This window comes from Myotis brandtii, unplaced genomic scaffold (assembly GCF_000412655.1).
Source record: "Myotis brandtii unplaced genomic scaffold, ASM41265v1 scaffold56, whole genome shotgun sequence".
NCBI classification, from domain to species: domain Eukaryota; kingdom Metazoa; phylum Chordata; class Mammalia; order Chiroptera; family Vespertilionidae; genus Myotis; species Myotis brandtii.
The window spans coordinates 2,989,783-2,997,232 of record NW_005370080.1 but is presented as its reverse complement, the minus strand read 5'-3'; the positions used below and the strand labels follow the sequence as shown (position 1 = coordinate 2,997,232).

Genomic DNA, 7,450 nt, shown 5'->3' with positions numbered 1-7,450 from the left:
GTTCCACAACAGTTGGGAATGACAGTTGTGTGAGTGGCAAGCAGAAGACAAATGTGTGTGTCCTATTACTCCTGCTCTGAGCACCACATACCACGACTGTGCCAAGATTTCCTGCTTGCATCAATATTTTTTGTAATTACCAAACCACTTATGCATTATCCATTAATAGCAAAAAAAAATCTTACAATAACATCTACACTGTCTTTAGGTTAGACAGCCATCTGGCTAGCTGATACTCAACACACACACACACACACACACACACACACACAGCCTTATTCAGATGCCTTATTATAACTCTGTTCCGTTTCCAATCATCTACTATAAATCAAGCTCCACCTCTTCTTGCAGAAATGAAAATAGCTGAACCTTAAAAAGCACTCCAAACACTTTAAAGTTTATTGTGAGCTTTAATGGCCTATTTTTAGTGGCTTACTCTTGTCTTTTATTTCTTTGCTTATCTCTTACTGGTGAATTAATATTACTTTCCTTTTCCTTAGCCTCTATAAAGTCCATTCTGTCTATTGTTCTTTCTCCAACTTGGCCAATTTGGACTTTGACTCTAGATTCTTAGGTTGCTTTATATTGAAACCTATAGGCATTTTGGCATAATAGGAACTGCCATAAAAAGAAGATAACAATAAGCTCAAAATTATAGATTAAACCATGAGCTTTTAGAAACCGAAAATTAAACCAAATAGTATAGAATACTACCACATTGGATTTAAGGAAGGAAAAGATGGTGGGTTTCAGAGTTGTTTACTAGAAACAATTCAGTTGCAAAATTTCATTCAATAAGCAGGCATCTAGAGAAAACTTTTTGAGCTCAACTACATATTTTAAAAGCCAGGAGCTGGTGAGTTTGGGTCCTGGTTAGGTTGGGGGTAACAGAGATGTTAGTGTAGGAGGTAGACATTGGGAGTCGAGATGTGTTTGGAGAAAGAGAACACTTTTGAAGCTAGTGGGGGTGGAGTTGTGGGGTCGGCAGTTTATGTACAGGAAGGAAAAGTTACTTATAACCATTGATTTAGAAGGGAAACTTGAAATGCTTTAATATTTTTGACTCCTGTCCCATAATCTGATCCACATACCTAGTGTACCCCTGTGGTATATACTTATCATATATAAAACAAATAATACTCTAAACCTATATCAAGTTCTACTAGACAGGTCATCAGGTGGAAATTAAATCTCAAAGAGAAGGAAACTTGGAGAAAAACGCTATCTGCTTCATAACTGTGTTTAAGCCCCACCTGCTCTCTCAGATCCCAGACTGCAGCCACTCAGAAGGCAAAGGAAAGCTCAGACTCACTGGGGGGCTCAGGACTGGTCGGCTCTGCAGATGGTGAGGGTCCTTGGGAGGCCTTGTGTGGTTGTACCTTGGATATCTTACTTAACCTAAGTCTGACTTCCTTTATCAGTAACATGTAGATAACAACAGCACTGAAGCATCCCGTTCTTTTTTAAAGAAAATTTATTTTGGAATATTTTAGATTTACAGAAAATTGCATAGATTGTAGAGAATGCTCCCATATGCCCTCCCCAAGTTTTTCCCACAGTTCACATCTTACATTACCATGACGCACTTGTCAAAAATGAGAAACTGCCACATGTACATTGCTATTCACTCAACTTCTGACTTTATTTGGATGCCACCAAGTGTTTCCATTAATGTCCGCTCTCTATTCCAGGATCCTATCCAGGGTACCATGTTATATTTAGTTATCATGTCTCCTCAGTCTCCAGAGACTTATTTCAAGATTTAAAAGGTAATAAATGTTAAAGCAGGGGTCCTCAAACTACGGCCCGTGGGCCACATGCAAATACAAATATTGTATTTGTTCCCGTTTTGTTTTTTTTACTTCAAAATAAGATATGTGCAGTGTGCATAGGAATTTGTTCATAGTTTTTTTTTAAACTATAGTCCGGCCCTCTAACGGTCTGAGGGACAGTGAACTGGCCCCTTGTTTAAAAAGTTTGAGGACCCCTGGTATTAAAGCACACTTAGTAGATTGTGGAAATGCAATAAGGAATTGGCCAACACTTATATATAGCTATAACTTATAAGGAATTGTGACAGGTGCTGTTCTAAGCGCTTTAGAAATACCTATACATCTAATCATCACAATTCGATGAAGACTCTAATTATACCCACTTTACAGATGAGTAACCTGAGGCACAGGAAGGTCAAATAAATTGCCTACTATTATGCTTTTGACAGGGTTGGGATCTAATCCAGGTTTGCTGGCTTCTATTTTTTTCTTTGACATTTTTAATTTATTGATTGATTTTAGAAAGGGGGGAGAGAGAGGAGAGAGAGAAACATCAATCTGTTATTCCACTTACTTATGCATTCATTGGTTGATTCTTGTATGTGCCCTAAGCAGGGATGGAACCCAGAACCTTCGTGTACAGGAACGATGCTCTAACCAACTAAGCTACCTAGCCAAGGTCAGGTTTGCTGGCTTCTAAGTCCATATTGTTTTCTCTGCCATATTTTTTCTTAATTTTATACACATACACACCTACCTTTCTCTCTCTTTCAACATAAAATGCTTAAGCCACAAAACCTTAACCAAAATTATATCAGAGGAGCCCTAGCCAGTTGGAGTGTTGTTCTACAGACCAATAGGTTGTGGGTTCAATTCTAGGTCAGGGTACATACCTAGGTTGCAGGTTCGAACCTTGGTCGGTCAGGTGCGTATGAGAGGCAAGTGATCAATGCTTCTCTCTCACCTCAATGTTTCTCCCTCTCTCTCAAAGGAGAAATAATTCTTTTTTAAAAACTTAGGAATGTATATTAAGAGTATGCTAAAGGCAATGGAATTGCTGGTGGTTGAGAATCAAGGAAGGATACAAAAGGAAAAGGATTTGAGAGCAGGAAAAAGGGGAGGAGGATTGAAGTTCTCCAGTCAAGCTCTGCCAGGAGCCAGCATGGTGACATTGTATAATACACATGACCACTTCATATTTTAGTTTCCTAGTCTGTAAGATAAGCAGTTCTCTTTTAACCATATTATGTAACATCAAGTCCAGAAATTAAACATTCCAAGTTGTTTAAATGAAAATGCAAAAGTAAGAAAACACTAAAGCTGGCATGAAAGCTGAGTAACTAAGCTGCAAGATGAGCAGGGCTCAGACTACAACAAAGTGGTTCGTTTGGGGCCATTTTGAGAGCAGGTCCTGGGCACAAAATAGCAGAATCTGAAAGTAACTAGCAGGACTGCACTCACTTGTAAAGACGTTATGGTCCTCCTCTCCTTCATCTACTCAACAAACATTTAAAGCAACACTGTTCCAGGGAACAGGGATTCAGTGGGGAACAAATCAAGACGCCTTTCACCACGGCCCTCATATTTTACTTGGGGACTGAGAGATAAGAGACTATTAACTAGTAAGATAATTCCAGAGTGTAAGATGTTATAAAGGAAAGCCATGGAGTGATGAGACAGAGAGTATGGGGTAGGGGAAGTGATATGCACACTTTAGATAGGATGGATAGAGAACGCTTAATTTACATATGTTTGCATTGTGCATACACTGGGGGAAATGAGACCCTTAAATCCTTTGCCAATCAATAAGATGGCTTTATTTATACAATGCAGTAAAGGTGCAGAAAGCAAAACAGCTTTCCACAGAAGGTTTGACAATTATTTTACTAGAAATGTTAAAAAGTACATACTAATGGTTTAAGAGTTATTTAGTAAAGACACATATGTAATACCGTAATCAATAAAGAAAATAATAGTTAAAAAAAAAGAGTTATTTAGGGGTAATTCTTCCTGGAAATAAGTGAGACTAGAATGAAGTCCTTTTGGCCTTCCGAGGCTAAGAAGAAATAAAATTAAGCATGTCCCAGCAGTGTTTCGCTTGGATAAAGGACACTGCAGTCTAATCTAGAGCTTTCCATTTTTTTTAAATGCAGCAGTGTTATTAAAATAGTAATGATAGTTATAATCGTGGCTAACATTCATTGAGTACTCAGTCACTTCCAGGCATTTTCGTCTAGTATTTCACTCAGTCCTCTGTTCACCCCTACAAGGAATGTACTGGGGCTTAAGGAGATGGGAGTGACCTTTCCCACAGTCACCAGTGTCCTCTAACTGAAACCCAGGTACGTCTGAGCTCAAAGCCCATTTAACTTATTTTATCTACAAGCACCTGACAAGCCTCTTTCCTAGGTCGGTATTAGTTCACTCTGCATTCCCATGTGAAAATACTCTTGTCTGCTATCAGCTGAATTGTGTCCCTACCCTGACTCCCAAATTCATATGTTGGAGCCTTCCCCTCAGTGTGACTGCCTGTGGAAATAGGGTCTTTCTGAGGTCATTAAGTTAAAGGAAACATAAGGGTGGGCCCTGATTCCATAGGCTTAGTGTCTAAGAAGAGATACCAGAGAGCTCACTTGCTGTCTGCGTGGGCACACCTGGAGGAAAGACCATACGATGACATGGTGAGGAGGTGGCTGGCCAGCTCCAAGCCAGGAGGAGCGTTCTCACCAGAAACTGAATCAGCAGAATCTTGATCTTGGCTTTCCAGCTTCCAGATCTGTGAGGAAATAAATTTCTATTATAGAGTCATCCAGTCCATGGTACTTTGTTATGGCAGCCTGAGTTGACTAATACAGTGTATTAGATTGCTGGACTAACACAGTGTCTTAAGTTGTTGGGCTAATACAATGTCTTAGATAGTTACACTTGTTTCCACATTGTCAGATGATGGATAAAGTTGAATTGTTTTTTTTAAAATATATTTTATTGATTTTTTACAGAGAGGAAGGGAGAGGGATAGAGAGTTAGAAACATCGATGAGAGAGAAACATCGATCAGCTGCCTCCTGTACACCCCCTACTGGGGATGTGCCCACAACCAAGGTACATGCCCTTGACTGAAATCGAACCTGGGACCTTTCAGTCCGCAGGCCGACGCTCTATCCGCTGAGCCAAACCGGTTACAGCAAAATTGAATTGTTTTAATTGAACGCTGTTGCCTCTTAGGAATTGCAAGTATTGCTTCTATCAATCTTTCACCTCTTTAACAGGCAGTACACCAAATAATACTCTTTAAACTAAATTATTAGTTGGCATTGGACTTCTTTTTTAAAATATATTTTTATTGATTTCAGAGAGGAAGGGAGAGGGAGAGAGGGATAGAAACATCAATGATGAAAGAGAATCATGATGGGCTCCCTCCTGCACATGTTCCACTAGGGATCAAGCCCACAACCTGGGCATGTGCCCTGACTGGGAATTGAACTGTGACTTCCTGGTTTATAGGTCAACGCTCAACCACTGAGCCATGCTAGCCGGGCTGAACTTTTAAGTAAAGTTATAAACCAGATTCCTTAGATTGTGTATCCTGTAATGTTAATAATATCAACATTGGCATAAATGTGAAAGCATCACACCATCCCAACTTTCCTATTTTTATCACACAATCTACCAAGTTTCAAAACTTGAAACTACGGACTTTTATTTTTTCATTCATTTTTCTTCTTTACGTCACAGATGTAGAACATTAGACTTATTGTAATATTTTTCACAAAATATAATCTTTAAACTTTGAGCAGCTCCACATTCTTTGGGTTCTCTAGCTGCAGGCAAATTAGTTAGCATTTCCAAATCTCTTTTTCATCTGTAGTATGGGTTCATAGTGGGGATTAAATGAGTTTATATAGCAAAGATCGGCAAGTCATAAACTCTGAACTGTCAATTACTACCACTACTACTACTACTACTATTACTACTGCTAGTGATACCAATGCTACTATTACTCCTACTTCCAATAAAAATACTAGGATGATGGATCCTGAATCCATCAGTGACAATAATTTTCCTTAAAAAGATCATTCTGTCTACACATCTCCAAATGACTACCAGCTACAGGCATACCTCAGCTACACGGCAGGTTCCATTCCAGGCCACCTCAATAAAGTGAATGTCACAATAAAGTGATCACATGAACTTTTTGATTTCCTGTGCATATAAAGTTATGTTTACATGATACTGTAACCTACTAAGCGTGTAATGACATGGCTAAAAAGATGTACATACCTTAACTAAAAAATTAATTGCTAAAAATGCTAACTATAATCTGAGCTTTCACTGGCTCATAATTTTTTTGCTGGTGGAGGGTCTTGCCTTGATGCTGATGAAAATACAATATTTGCAAAGTGTAATAAATATGCCTCTATTTGCAGTATCACATCTTAATTCCTTCCTTAATTCCATTTTAAGTCCTTCCTTTTGCCTGTTGCCTGCCCATTCTGTTTTCATAGCTCCTTGCTAGAGAATCCACCCTTCCTGTTTGCCTAGGACAGTCCAGGTGTGTGTCTCTCATCTGGGTAGAGTTATTAATAGTTTCTCTTTCCCTCTCAAAAGTCCAGTTTGGATGCTACATTTATGTGGTCACCCTATTTTTTTTTCACATTTGTTTTGACTCTCCACTCTAGCCAGAAAAATCATCACACATAGTTTACTTGCTTTCACCATCAAACTATTTCCCTTGCCTGGAATGCTGTTTTCATACTATTGCCAAATCATGAACTTTCCTTCAAAATCCTACTCAGAACTCAGTCTCAGGATGGAACTCTCATAATCCTGCCCGCCACCCAATCCAGAGAGCTCTCAGCAATCATGTAAATAACTCTGTATAACTTTAATTGGCTCCGTTTATATGCTGCTTCTTGTATCTTTTTTTTCCCCTCTCGGTACTTTTCCATGTGTTTATCCTGTCTCCATTAACTTGTAAACTCCCAGAGGGCAAGGTCTGAACGCAGGCTGGTGTTGGCATAAAGTGGATGAATAGTTAGGGCTGAATGGTAGACAGTGCAATCCTTCTTGATTACTAATCTGTTAAAAAAAAAGAAAAAAGCACCTTTTGTTAGTGCTTTGTGTGTGATGGTTTTGAGACTGCTAATCTAATGTAGAAATATATCCAGTTTCTGCTCGTGTCCAGATAGCTGAGATAAAATCAACAGTTACAAGCTTTCCATCGTGTGAGGGGGAGGGGTCCCTATAGGAATGGCATCTGAAAGGCAGGCTGCTGCGGAGTTCGTTTCCTTCAGGGGCATATATATATTCTCGGCTCTTCCAGGCCGCAGGTCTGTCTAAGGAGGGAAATAACATCTCCTCTCAAAAGTGAGCTCTAGCGACCAAACATACAATACTCAGAACACAGACAGCACTACCTTGCTCTGAGTTTGTGCTGACAGTGGCGGGAAGTGGAATCTCCGGGATGACGACTAGCGAGGTGGAGGGTTCATCTCAGTCCAGGTAACAAAGGGAAGGCAGGGCAAAGCCCCCTTCTCTCCGCCGGGCTCCGAGCTCGCGCTCCGTCACCGTGACCACCTGCTCCCTTCCCTTCGGACCCCGCGGGAAGCGCCAGGTATCTGCGCGGCGTGCTCGGCGCCGGGCCCCGGTCTAACCCACGTAGGCGGCGCGCGCGATAAC

The 7,450-nt window shown here is 40.2% G+C and overlaps 1 protein-coding gene across 1 annotated transcript in view; it reads left to right on the top strand.

The window, feature by feature from the left end:
* The first annotated feature begins 7,332 nt into the window (after positions 1-7,332).
* Positions 7,333-7,450, top strand: part of HIVEP1 (human immunodeficiency virus type I enhancer binding protein 1) — a 172,546-nt gene continuing 172,428 nt past the window's right edge. The window contains exon 1 of the mRNA XM_005878441.2: positions 7,333-7,385. The gene's annotated coding sequence lies outside the window, so the exon portion shown is untranslated. The remainder of the gene's footprint in view (positions 7,386-7,450) is intronic.